We start from the raw sequence: 14,730 nt of genomic DNA on the forward strand, positions 1-14,730 counted from the left end.
AGGTTGGCCGTTCAAATCCACCAAGCACTCCTTGGAAACTGTATAGGGCAGTTCTACTCTGTCTTATAGCATTGCTATGAGTCAGAATCAACTCGATGGCAATGGGTTTGGTTTTTTTTTTTTTTTTTTTTTGGCTTATGTTGAGGTGTAATCCATACTGAAGGCTGTAGACTTTGATCTTCATCAGTAAGTGTTTCAAGTCGTGTTCACTTTCAGCAAGCAAGGTTGTGTCATCTGCATAACATAGGTTGTTAATGAGTCTTGCTCCAATCGTGATGACCCATTTTTCTTCATATACTCCAGCTTCTCGGATTATTTGCTCAACATGCAGATTGAATAGGTATGGTGAAAGAATACAGCCCTGATGCACACCTTTCCTGACTTTAAACCAATCAGTATTCCCTTATTCTGTTCAAACAACTGCCTCTTGATCCATGTACAGATTCCTCATGAACACAATTAATTGTCGTGGAATTCCCATTTTCCATAATGTTATCTATAATTCTTTGTGATCCATACAGTCAAATGCCTTAGCATAGTCAATAAAACACAGATAAATATCTTTCTGGGATTCTCTGCTTTCAGCCAGGATCCATCTGACATCAGCAGTAATATCCCTGGTTCCACGTCCTCTTCTGAATCCTGCTTGAATTTCTGGCAGTTCCCTGTCGATATACTGCTGCAGCCACCTTTGAATTATTTTCAGCAAAATTTTACTTGAGTATAATATTAATGATATTGTTTGATAATTTTCACATTTGGTTGGATCACCTTTCTTGGGAAAAGGCATAAATATGGATCTCTTCCAGTCGCTTGGCCAGGTAACCATCTTCCAAATTTCTTGGCATAGACGAATGAGCACTTCCAGTGCTGCATCCCTTTGTTGAAACATCTCAATTGTATTCCATCAACTCCTGGGGCCTTGTTTTTCACCAGTGCCTTCAGAGCAGCTTGGACTTCTTCCTTCAGTACCATCAGTCCTGCTCATATGGGACCTCCTGAAATGGCTGAAGGTCAGACTATTCTTTTTGGTATATTCTGTGTATTCCTTCCATCTTCTTTTGATGCTTCCTGTGTTGTTTAATATTTTCCCCATAGAATCCTTCAGTATTGCAACTCGAGGCTTGAATTTTTTCTTTGGTTCTTTCGGCTTGAGAAATATTGAGCGTCTTCTTCCCTCTTGGTTTTGTATCTCCAGGTCTTTGCACATGTCATCGTATTATTTTACTTTGTCTTCTCAAGCCGTTCTTTGAAATCTTCTGTTCAGCTCTCCTACCTCGTCACTTTTCCCTTTTGCTTTAGCTACTTGACCTTCAAAAGCAAGTTTCAGAGTCTCTTATGACATCCATTTAGGTCTTTTCTTTCTCTCCTGTCTTTTTTAAAATATATAAGCTTGAGGAATTCAAAGGTTAAATTACAATTGCCAATAATATTTACTCACAGCTGTGAAAAGATGAAATTAAGAAAATATAATTTTAAATTCTACATTTTATAATTATATATTCTATCATTAATATTCATATTTTAAAATAATATAGATTGAGTTAGAGTTCAAAATTCCCATCTTAAGTATTCTGCCTAAAATAAAAACTCCAGCCACCCATGATCTGAAACCAAAGTTCCACCCACAGAAGATGGCTTTTATATAATGTACACACAAATCACACCCTTACGAGACAACTGAAACCCAAAATCAGAGTTTTGACCACTGAGTTTCTTCTGCCTTTGTAGAATTCCTTTCAAATAAAAACGTGATAATGGTGCAATAGCTCTGCTACATCTCAAGTTGATTCTGTATCTTCCAGACTTCACAACAGATGAATCACTTCTCCCCACTGAAGGATAGGTCAATGGTCTGTTCTACTCTCTGTTTATTCCTCAATAATTATCACTTTATTTAAATATTTTCATCCCTCTGATGAGTTATATACATAAACACTTTCTTGGCATGCTTTTGAAAAGAAATGTCAAAACTTTAGGCCAAAACTCTCCACCAGCACTGGTATTGGAACTTAAGTTCCAACATGCTTCAATTTCATTTTGTAAGCAGGCAAGCCTCTTCTTCTAAATTAATATAAGTATTATAATTTTATAGTTATAACATTCACCTTACCTACAGTGAATGGTATAATTATACCCTCCAGTAGAAGACAATCAGCACTACGGGCACATTTTTCCTCCTTGCCAATTTTGTAATGGCAAAAGGGCTTATTCGGCAATGAGTTTACTGACGGGCTATATCTGATAAAGTATAATGTTAAGACTTGTCTTCCCATTCAGAATCCAGGGATTTGTTTTTGTAAAAGTTGAGAAATACCTGCCTTTTTAAAATGCATTCATTTATAATGACATTGCCTTTTTAAACATGGAATTTATAATTACATTATCTTTATGAAGCAGGGATTATTAAAGAAGGGCTGACAAAAAATTAGGGGAAAGTTAAGATACTATATATATATATTTTTTAATTTGCATCAAGTTAGGTCAGTAAATAGTTCAATTTTCTCATGTATGTTCTAGTTGAATCTTCCTAGGTAACAAATTAAAATGATTTTGAGAATCTCTTTTATAATAACTCAGTGTTTATTATAGGGCTTTTTATTTTATGATGGGGGAATGCTTACCATAATGTCTACTTTACTGAAAGTGTTAGATAAATCTTTGCTGAGCCAAATTGAAACCAACTGTAATATACACGTAAACAGATAAACGATAATAGGGAATATGAGTCGAAATTGACTCGATGGCACTGGGTGGTCTTTTAAATAAAGATCAAATAGATCGAATGGGAAAATAGATGTAGAAACTAACACTGAATAGGGAGTTAGGAAGATTTCACCAAAGAAGTTGTATTTGAGCACATTCATAAAACATTTATGTAGAACTTAATAGCAATTAAATTTTTAAAAAAACTTTGTAAAATATGACTTCAGCTGACTTTGTGTCATGATTTTTTTCTTTTTTACTTTTCTGTCTTCAAGTTTCAGATTTTCATTTTTAACTGGTTTTGAGTTTGTAGCAGTACATGATAATGATACATGCAGAATGATAATTATCATTTTAGCCAAGGTTCTGTACAATGAGAGAGTCTAAGGAGCCAGAGGAGGGCAAAGAAAGCGTTTATGTCTACAATAGTGGTTACAATGCTTACTCAGTTTATAGGGATACAGAGTCTGCTCACTTTTTATACTCGAAGCCAACCCCACCCTATCCCTTACTGCTCAGGATCCTTCAAGGCACTGCATGTTTTTTGGATGAAAGTCCAAATTCATGAATGGGGCTCACAGGACTGGTGATGAGATGGCAACCTCCTCTCTCTGCAGCTCTTTTCTTACCTCTCCCTGTCTACTAAGCCCCAGAAATAACCACTTTCTTTCTGTGTTTCTTTTTCCTTCTTCCTGTCTAAATTCTCCTGTTCAGAAGTATTCTAGAGTAGAGTTAAAGAGCACTTGAGCCAGACTGACTTGTCAGAAACCTGACTCCACCACTCCCTAGACTTGGAACTTTTAAACATTTCTATAAACTCTTCAGGTTCTAATTGCATCACCTGTAAAATGGAATAATCAATAATATTGGTCTCATATGATGGTTATGAGGATTAAATGAGCTAACACATGTAAAGTACCAAAACAGTACCTGGCACATAAATAAGCGTTTTATAAAGGTTAGCTGTTGTGATTGTTGTTGTTTTAGAAGGCAAGCTAAAACAGTTATTGAACGAACGTATCTGTTACTAGTTACAGAAATGGCCTGACATAGTGAAAATGGTATGAGTTTTAGAGGCTAACAACCCTGTTTGTATTGCTTTCTCTCTCTCTCTTTCTCTGCCACACTTGTGCATGCACACACTCATACACACACACATGCAGTAAACCTAAAGCATAGGTGTAGGTGTTCTTTTAAAGGCCCAAACATGTCAAAAAATAGAAAGTGATGACTCTCTTGAACACAAGTTGCGTTCTGTTCTGTACCCTCAATTTAAGAAGGCATGGGGATGTGTAACTGCGTGAACCACAGCCCCCACTAGCCTGAGACCAGAAGAATTAAATGGTGCCTCCTACCACTACCACTCTGACTGGGACCACAGTAGTAGGTCATGGACAGAGTGGCAGAGAAATGTAGAACAAAACGTGAACTCATATTGGAAACTCTGGTGGCATAATGGCTGAGTGCTATGGCTGCTAACCAAGAGGTAAGCAGTTCAAACCCACCAGGGGCTTCTTGGAAGCTCTATGGGGCAGTTCTATTCTGTCTTATAGGGTTGCTATTGATTCAACAGCAATGGGTTATGGGTAATGGGGGATGTTTAACACATTTCAGAATTTCCCATAAAATAAGATTTAAATGAATACATTTTAGAATGTAAAGGGGTACGTTAGAACATTCTATTCCCACAGAACAGCTCTAGCATCTCCTGTGCTGTGCAGCCTTCCATGAATTGCCAAACCTTATCCATGCTTCTCTCTGCCCACAACAGCACTTACCGCATGTTTGATTCATGCACAACACTCTCCTCCTCTTCTCCCATCCAGACCCCATACACTGCAGCCTGTCTTCCAGCCAAACTCTCCATCAGCACTGGTATTGAGATTATCACCAGTATCTCCAGACTGCTGAATCCAAAGGATGTTACATCCCATCCTTATCTTACAAGATCTTCCAAAAAGATTTCTAGATTTTGAAGTCCTCTATTCTCTTGGCTTCTCTCCCCCAACCTCACTGGCCTTTGTTTTCTTAACAACTTCTTAATACGATGCTCCCCAGATTTTGGCTCCGTTCCTCTTCTCTTTTCTCCTCTTACTGTACTAATCAATTGAATCATATCCCTATCATGCTTTAAATCTTTCAAAAGCTTCCTATCATATTTGGAAAAATGAATTCAAACTCCCTACCTTGCCCAGAGGGCCCAGTATGACCAGGTCAATTACCACCTGTCTCTCCAAAGTTAACATTTATCAGTTTTCATTTCATGTTGCCAGTTACATTGGTCTTCTTTAGGTTTCTCAAACATGTCAGTCTCTTTCTTGCTCCAGTACTTTCACATTTGCTGTTATCTTTGCCTGGAATAATCTTCTTCCCATAATTAGCTTGGCTGGCTTCTTCTCATCCTTTAGGCCTTGGTATAATTGCTACCTTTTGTGGAAGAGGAGCCCTGGCGGTGCAGTGGTAAACAGCTCAGATGCTAACTAAAAGGTCTTCAGTTTAAAGCCACTTCCACTCCTTGGAAACCCTGGGGCAGACCTACTCTGTCCTATAGGGTCTCTGTAAGTTGGAATTGACTTGACAACAACTGGTTTTTGGTTTTGTGGAAAAGTGCATTTGACAAAGATGACCACAACAATATATCCCAATACACATGTTCTTATAATAAGACTTGCTATTCTTCTAATCAAAAGGTGGAGTCTATGTTCTCTCTCCCTGAGTCTGGAGGGCTTGTGACTACTGTGTTAAGTTATGCTAAGAGACTTCTAAGGGTAGGTCATAAAAGCAATACATCTCTGTCTGGTTTCTTAGATCCCTGCCACTATTTTATGAGGAAATGCAAGGAGCCCTTGAAGAAACCCATATGGAATGAAATCCAGGCCCCAGGCCACAAACCTGGCTAAACTACCATCTGATTGCAAGATCAACTTGCCAGACATGTAAATGAGCCAAGTTGTGAGTGAATCCTCCAATTTCTAGAGTAATTCCAGATTCACAAGTGCAGCCGAGATGAGCCAAACATGACAAGGCCAGCAAAATTGCACATTTGTGAACCAGATAAATAAGCACAGTTATTTTAAGCTGTCAGGTTCTAGGGTGGCTTGTATGTAGCAAGAGAGAACTGAAGCATCTTCTAAATGAGGGCTTCCCTGACTACCTTGTGAAGAATTGCCCTTCTACATTAATCTCAATTCTTTCACGGAATTTCTCATAATTTGTTACAACTTATTCCCTTACTACTTGCTGTCTGTGTTACAAACTATAAATTCCATGAGGACAAGAAGCATATCTATTTTTTTACCACTGTGTACAAGCATATGGACCAGCACCTGATAATTTTCACTTGCACTGAAATATTTGATAAATGAATAAACACATATATTGCAATCATCTGTCTACAGGAGAGTCTCCCCTAGAATCTCATGAAGTCTTGAAGTCAAGGATCAGATAGTTTTAAATTTTTGAATTTTTGAACCTTGTCTTAGTGCTGCTATAACAGAAATAGCACAAGTGGATGGCTTTAACGAGCATAAATTTATTTTCTCACAATTTAGGATGCTAGAAGTCCAAATTTACGGTACCAGCTCTAGGGGAAGGCTTTCTATTTCTGTCGGCTTTGGAAGAAGGTCCTTGTCTCTTTTGAGCTTCTGCCCCTGGGCAATCTTTATGTGGCTTAGCATCTCTCTTCCCCCATCTCTGTTTCTCCTGCTTACTTGCTTAATTTTTTTTATATCTTAAAAGAGATTAATTCAAAATACGCCCTACATTAATTCTGCCTCATTAACATAACAAAGACAAGCATTTCCAAATGGTATTATAACCACACCACAGGCATAGAGGGTAGGATTTACAACATATATTTTGGAGGGACACAATTCAATCCATAACAAACCTAAATTAATAACATTTTATGATAACTTCATAAAATTTGATGGTAATTAATATTCTAATAACTCATCTACACTGATGGTTGGTAAAAGAACTATATCTAAAGAATTTAAGAATAAAGCCAATGATCTAGATTAGGGGTTGGATAACATTATCTGTAAAGGGCCACTTAGAAAATATTTAAGGTTTTATGGGCCGTATGGTCTCTGATACTGTTACTACTCAACTCTGCCATTGTACCAGAGAAGCAGCCATAGGCAAAACACACATGAATGAACAAGGCTGTGTTTTAATAAAATTTTATTTAAAAAAAAAAAAAACAGGTGATTATGGGATTTGACCTGTAGGCCTAGTTTGACAGCACCTGATTCATATAATTGAATTTGAATAAATATTTTATTTCAGGTAAGAATAGCAACAAATAGGATTGTCTTTCTGCATGTTTCCTGAATACATATACATTTTTTGTTAGTAAAAATACTAGCTACACTCCACTGATCAAAAGCAAATTTGCAAAAAACATTTTCACACATCTTCATTTTACACTAAACCAAAAGGGTTCATTTTACAGCTATTTGCTTTCAAATCCCATTATAAAATCCAACACACATTTTGGCTGGGGATGGGGCAACACTCCACCTAAAGTTCTTAAAATGTGCGCTCACCAGACCGTTGCCTGTTCACTGGGATTTTCTTGTTGATGCTGTCTTTGCACTAATGAAATAACAATGACTTTACACTTTTTTTTAATTTTCCTTTTTCTTCTAAAAATGTCTACATTATTTTCAAATACTCATAAAACATTTGCAGTTTTTCTTGGAGATCATTAAAATACTGATGAAATTAGCAGCAATACTTCAAATAAAGTTTTCCAAAAAAGCATTTGATCTGGAATTAATAAGACAACTGTTATTTTTCTGTCTGAAAATGAAATCCAATCAATGCTTGCTAAGATATAACAATGCACTACATTTTTTTTTATCTTGGTTGAGTTAACATAAAGAAAATATAATTAGATATTTGTTTTCCTCCAGTAAGTTCTAAATAACTTTTTAATAATTAACTTAAAGATACATTTGGAAATAAACACTAATTCTTACAATAATAATTCTCACTGAGAGATGTACTTTTTCATTCATTTTTAAACACTTTCATATTTTGGCTTACTTGAAATCAATTCATGCTGGAAAAAATCAGGTTAACTAATAGTAGCATTTGTCCCTCTTTAATTTGCTAAAAGATAGAGACAGTTGTTTTGGTTTTCAATGAGCCCTGACTCTATTTACGAGATGCTTATGAAAAAGGCTAAGGATGATTTTGATTTGGCAGAGTCCTATGTGATTTGCTGTTGTTGTTGTGTGCTTGTGGGCATACCTATAAAAACAATGTCTGTGAGATCCCTCTCAAACACAGATACACCTTAATACAAAACATAAATGGGTGATTCAAGGGGGAAAAATCAGTCAACTTATTTGACATTTCACAGCAGAAAAATTGCGACTTTACTCTTCAACTGAATATTTTAATGTTTGATAGAAGAATTGTGTTTGGTAGAAGTGAAATGGAAATGATAACCTGAGGCAATGTAAAGAAAGTTATTTTACTTCTGTACAACTGTTCCCAAAATATAATCTAATCAATGTTGCTATGTATTATATATATAGACATCATCGTCAGTGTGAATTTACAAAGAAAAGGTAAGTGAAAATTACCTAAATACTTCCAAATAAATGTTATTTGCATATGTTTCACATGAATTATCTATGTTAATCACTTATATTTACTGAATTCATCAAATATTTGCTCAGTTCTCCCTTTCTCTTTACCCACAGTGACAAGCACAGAAAGCTACTGTTACTAATAACGGTTGTTCAGGTGTCTGTTTTGTGTGCATGTGTGTGTGTGTGTGTGTGTGTGTGCTGTTTATGTTATCTTAAGCAGCATGGTGTGACCCAGTGCTTTGTAGAAGTGAAAGAAAGTTTAGTCAAGAGGTTGGTACTTTCTGGAAATTGGAGAGTGGCTTTGAGGGAAAGAAGCTGAACATGTACTTACTAGTAAGGTCAGAAGGAAATCAAGAATGGAATGAGTCATCAGTGACCATATAATTGATCGTCCGGCTGAGACAGGTCTGAAAGTAAAAGTGTGGTCAGCAATTATATCAGAACATCCGGAATAAAGTGAAACTGTCCCACACAGAGCAAGAGGTAAGGTCACCCTAAGATGATTTCACCCCAAGGAGATAGAAAGTCAAGATCAAGATAGCATAAGTTACAAAATGACTGGGTATTTCTCAAATGCCACAAGGTAAAAGATCTAAATGGTATTTTCAGAGTAAACGTGACAGGAGTTACCATTCTTTGGCAAAGTTGCCAGATAAAATACAGGATTCCATTTCAATGTGAATTCCAGATAAACGATATTATGTATTGAATAGTGTCCCCCCAGATGTGTGTTAATATGACTAGGCCGCGATTCCCAGCATGGTGTGGTTGTCCACCATTTTGTCATCTGATGTGATTTTCCTCTGTGTTGTATTTTTATATATTGTCTTTTCCTCTTATTCATTGTAGTTGATTTTGTTTCTGCTGAGTCTATTTTTTTCTTGTATTTTATTTTGATGAGTAGGATTGTTAGGCTCCTTTATTACCCCTACTTTTCTAAGTTTAAACCTAACTTTCATTTCTTTATATCGCGTTATCTTCCTCTCCATATGAAGATCTATGACTACATTTCTTGGTCCTTCTTTATTGGTTTAATATTGTCTTCTTTTACATAATGACATTGCTGTTTCCCTGTTTTGTACTTTTTTATCTTGATTTATTTTTGTGATTTCCCTATTTGGTTGACATCTCATTGCTCTGTCCAGCATTCTAGTGTTGGGTTGATATTATTGATTTTCTAACCAGAGTACTCCCTTTAGTATTTCTTGTAGTTTTGGTTTGGTTTTTACAAATTCCCCAAACTTCTGTTTATCTGGAAATGTCCTGATTTTGCCTTCATATTTGAGAGGCAGCTTTGCTGGATATATGATTATTGGCTGGTAGTTTTATTTTTCCTTCATTGCTTTATATAAGTCATCCCACTTCCTTCTTGCCTGCATGGTTTCTGCCGAGTAGTCAGGGTTTATTCTTATTGACTCTCCTTTGTAGGTGACTTTTTGTTTAACCCTAGGTGTTCTTAAAATTCTCCCTTTATCTTTGATTTTTGCAAGTTTGATTATAATATGTGTTGGTGATTTCTTTTAACATCTACCTTATGTGGAGTTCAATGAGCATCTTGGATAGATATCGTCTCATCTTTCATGATATCAGGGAAGTTTTCTGCCAACAAATCTTCAACAATTCTCTCTGTATTTTCTGTTATCCCTCCCTGTTCTGGTACTCCAATCACTTGTACGTTATTTCTCTTAATAGAGTCCCACATGATTTTTAAGGTTTCTTCATTTTTTTTTAATTATTTATCTGATTTATCTTCAAATATATTGGTTCCAAGTGTTTTATCTTCAAGGTCATCAATTCTGCCTTCCACTTGCTCATTTCTGCTCCCCTGACTTCCTATTGTCTAATTCTGTAATTTTATTGTTAATCTTCTGAATTTCTATGGGTTCTTGTAATTTATTAAATTTTTCATTATATTCTTGAATAATGTTTTTAATTTCTTCAACTGCTTTATCTGTGTGTTCCTTGGTTTGTTCTGTGTATTGCCTTATCTCCTTCCTTATCTCATTCCTGATGTCTTGAAGAGTTTTGTATATTAATCTTTTGTATTCTGCATCTGGTAATTCCAGGAATACACCTTCATCCAGAAGATCCCTTGATTCTTTGTTTTGAGAGGTTCTTGAAGCAATCATGGTCTGCTTCTTTATGTGATTTGATATTGACTTGTCTTTGAGCCATCTATAAGTTATTGTATTAGTTAATTTTATGTTTGCTTACTGTATCCTAGCTTCTTGCTTTGTTGTATTTTGATATGTCCAGATAGGTTGCTTGAGTGACCTAACTTGATTATTTTCACCTTTGAAGCTGTAATGTCCTGTCACCGAAAGCCTAGAGCTGTTACCAGGTATATAAGCCTAGGAGTCCATTCATTTTTCTTGTATGGATCCAGCTCAGGTGTCCAGGTAGGTGGTCATCAAGTATGTGGTACAGGCTTTGTCCTACAGTCTTAGAGGGGCAGAGGTGATTGGTGTAAGTACCAGTATCTGGTTGCAGCAGGGGGTCACACTCTGAACAAGGCAGGGGGCTAACAACCACCCCCTGAGTGTCTCTGAGGAAAGTGTGTCCCTGTTCCTTAGAGCACACAGGTGGGTGGGTTTTGCAGGCAGACCTTGGGCACCCAATGCTTTTGATTGTAAGGACTGGGAAATACCAGTTATTCTTGGATCCCTGTCACAGGTGGCTGGGTGACCTGAGTGGAGCCACCAGTCCTTAGGCCCCTGATGTAGGTAGGTGAGGTGGTGTCAAACATCAAACACACACCTCTTCACCGCACGGCTGAAACAGTTGCAGTCTGCCAACAAGGCCCTCTTCTCCTGAAACAGACCTACACAGGTCCATGCAGTGGGGGAAGGTATTCAAAGTCCATGGATCATTTATGCCTGGACAGGAGCCACTTCTGTCCTGAGCTCCCCAGGTTAGTGGAGCTGGCAGATTATCTTTTCCCCAATTGTGAATTTATTCCTTCTCCAAGGCCAGGAGAATGGCTCAGAGAGCATACCAGGACCTATCTCAGGCCCAGGGAAATTGACAGCCACTGAAGCTGGCTTGGGAGCTGGAGGCACAGTAAAATATATGCAAGTACTTGGCTTTTGGTGAGAGTGCCATTCTTCTCTGGTTCCAGAGATGTGGGTAGGCTGTAAGCTGGGTGTTTCTCCCTGAGGAAACTATGGCCAAAGGCTATCACCAGCCCAACATGGCCTGAGGGTTTCCCACCACAGCCTGAGGGTTTCCGGCAATTTAGATCCAGCAAATCCTCTCCAACCATTCTCCATCTCCCTGCCACTCAGTCTGTTTTATAACTTTGCATTTGATGTTCAGGGCTTCTAGCTTGCCAAAAACATAATCATTTCAGTTTTTTTGGGGGGGGTCTTTTTTGTAAGAGGGTTCACCAGAAGCATCTGACTACTCTACCATCTTGGCCCCGCCTCTCCTATGTGTTGTAAATCCTACCTCTATAATGTTAATGAGGCAGGGTTAGAGGCAGTTATGTTAATGAGGCAAGACTCAATCTACAAGATTAGGGCATGTCTTAAATCAATCTCTTTTGAGATATAAAAGAGAGAAGCAAGGGGGGGGGTCCAATACCACCAAGAAACAAGAAAGAGCCAGGGGAATATCATATCCTTTGGACCCAGGGTTCCTGTGCTGAGAAGCTCCTCAATTGAGGAAGACTGATGACAAGGACCTTCTGACAGAGAAAAAAAGCCTTCCCCTGGAGCTGGCAGTCTGAATTCAGGCTTCTAGCCTCCTGCACTGTGAGAGAATAAATTTCTTTTTGTTAAAGTCATCCACTTGTGGTATTTCCTTTATGGCAGCACTAGATAACTAAGACAGAATTTGGTACTGGGAGTGAGGTGCTGCTCTTACAGACACCTAAAATGTGAGAGCAGTTTTGAAGCTGAATGGATAGAGCCTGGAAGAATTTTAAGGTGTCTGACACTGGGTTTTTTGGGAACAGTAAAAGTTCAGATTGCCTTGAAGAGACTGTTGGTGAAATTATGGACGTCAAAGACAATTCTGATGAGGACTCAGAAGGAAGTCAGGACAGCTGTTACACTGGAGATGGCACAGAGAGCAAGAAGTAGCAGCAGAAAAAAGGCAGCAGCAGAACCAGGAGACCAGCGCAAGGCAGCACTCGAGATGACCCACAGAGCAAGAGAGCTGAGTGCCTTTGGCAGGGGGCTTCCTGGCAGAGTGGGTTGTCCCCAAGCACTTATCAGTGGAGCTAAAGAGCTTTGGAACACTTGCCCCAGGTGGGCAGAAGCAAGCGGTGAGGCCTGAGGGGCTGGAACCAGGTAAAGGTTGGTTACTGGGTGAGGTTCTCCAGCCAATCAAGATAAAGGTCAGCCCAGGCAGGGCTCATGAGCCAGATCCAAAAAGCCAAATTTCTTTTTTGTAAGGTTATTCCACATCCTACCTCTCTAATGGATAAGTGCGGCCAGCACCATCTTTTAGAAATACATATATACATATATGTTCTGAAATTCAATTTTAATAGGAAGTCTTATATTTTTATTTGCTAAATTTGGCAACCCTATTGGGGGCCCAAAGTTTCTGATCCTAAATAACTTTCTGCGAATACAGAAATCACCAAGCAAGGCCTATGGATTTCTATGCTCAAAAATGCTTGCAAAAACTACATTTCTAAAGTTGGTTCAATCCCTTGGCAAAATATGATGGTCCCTCTGAATTGTTTAGCATTAAGAATCAGAGTCCAGAAACTGTGTCAACATGTAGGTGTACAGTAATGCCTTGGGGATGACTCAGTGACACCTTTTCTGCTAAAACTTGAATCGTTGTGAAAAAGAACCATCTGTAACTGTTCTGTACATCCTACAGTAACAGGCTGGGAATTCCAAACCTTCTTTAACGTGGTCATCAAGAAAGAGTCAGAATGCACAGGAAAGTGGGAATGTAATAATGGATATATTATGTAAGATCTAACAATCAACCTCTAGACTATGCTCCCTAGGAGGACCCAGAGAATACTTCCTTTACTAAAGCAATAGAGATTTCACAGGTGAAGGAAGCACTGATATCTTTGTGGATGGGTGTCCGCTGCAGGCTGATGTTAAGTGGGAAACACTGACGTGGAAATTAGTGGGGCTGGTAAGATTTCTAAAAGGCACTGCTGACAGCACTTATCTGTCACAGGGACAGGATGTGAATAACCTTATCAAAAAGAAATTTGGCCTTTTAGTTCTGGTTCCTGAGCCCTGCGTGGGCTGACTTTTATCCTGATTGGCTGGAGAGCCCCACCCATAACCAATCTGTACCTGGACTGGCTATAGATCCCTGCCCAGTATTTGACTTTTATACAAATTGGCTGGAAGGCCTTCTGTGTGACCACTTAAAATTCTAAGACACAGAGGCTCAGATGGGGCTTTCTAATCACAAGACCCAGGAGAGGGACATATCCTTTGGACATGGGGACCAGGCACTATGACTCTATGGGTAAACCTGTGATGGCTATGGAGGCAGTGGCCACAACAGTACCAGAAGAGGTGGAGACAACCAATGGACCCAGGTGGTGACAGAAGAGTGTAAAGGCAGAAACTCAGCTGAGAGCCAAAATGCTCTGAGAGCAGGGGCATCCCAACCAGGGGACCACTGAGTCGGGGGCCACCTGCATAGCAGGGGTTATCCAAGAGTTGTACAGGAGGTGACCAGGAGGATCCGGGAGCAAGCTGAGATGAGCAACCAATAGCCAGGTCCATCAAGTGACATCATTGAGTTTCATATTTGAAAGTTTCCTGATAGGTGACAATGAACATCAGTTTTCAAGAGGCTAAGCAGGTCCCCTTTGAGACATAAGCAGGCCCCCTTGAGATATTGAGGCCCCATAATGGGACTCTTCACCAACCTTGCCTTATGTATATCTTCATTTCTGTTTGTATCATCTGTTTATATCCTTCTCTGTTATGTTAAAATTGTTATTGCAGATATGGTATTTCCAGGAGTTCTTTGTGGTTGTTAAAATTAGTTATCAAACTCAATAGAGAGTGACATGAGGCGAATGACTGGTGTTAGAAATAGTGGAGAAGTTGGAGAATGAAGTTACATTAACCTCCACCTCATAGAAACCAGCTTGGTGCTGATTCTTATACCCAGGGTTGTTCTTTCAGTTGCTGTCCAAGAAAGTTCTCTTTTCCAGGAGATAAGGCAGACATAATTACTAAACTGACATCAATGATGGTGTCATAGTCAGAATATCTCAAACTAAAGTATCTGTGGTAATAGCTATAATGGTTTTTCTAGGGGAAAGAGAGATCAGCAGCATATCAGAGTAATTCTAAATTTATATGGGCATACCAATTAAAGCTAGTGACAGAAGGTTCACATTAGCCACCACAATTTAAAATGGGAGTTCCTCAATCAGTTCTAGGTCTAAGTCAGTTTGTAGGTTCAGAGCCTGTTGATC

Source organism: Loxodonta africana, chromosome 5, assembly GCF_030014295.1.
Source record: "Loxodonta africana isolate mLoxAfr1 chromosome 5, mLoxAfr1.hap2, whole genome shotgun sequence".
In the NCBI taxonomy this organism is placed as follows: Eukaryota; Metazoa; Chordata; class Mammalia; order Proboscidea; family Elephantidae; genus Loxodonta; species Loxodonta africana.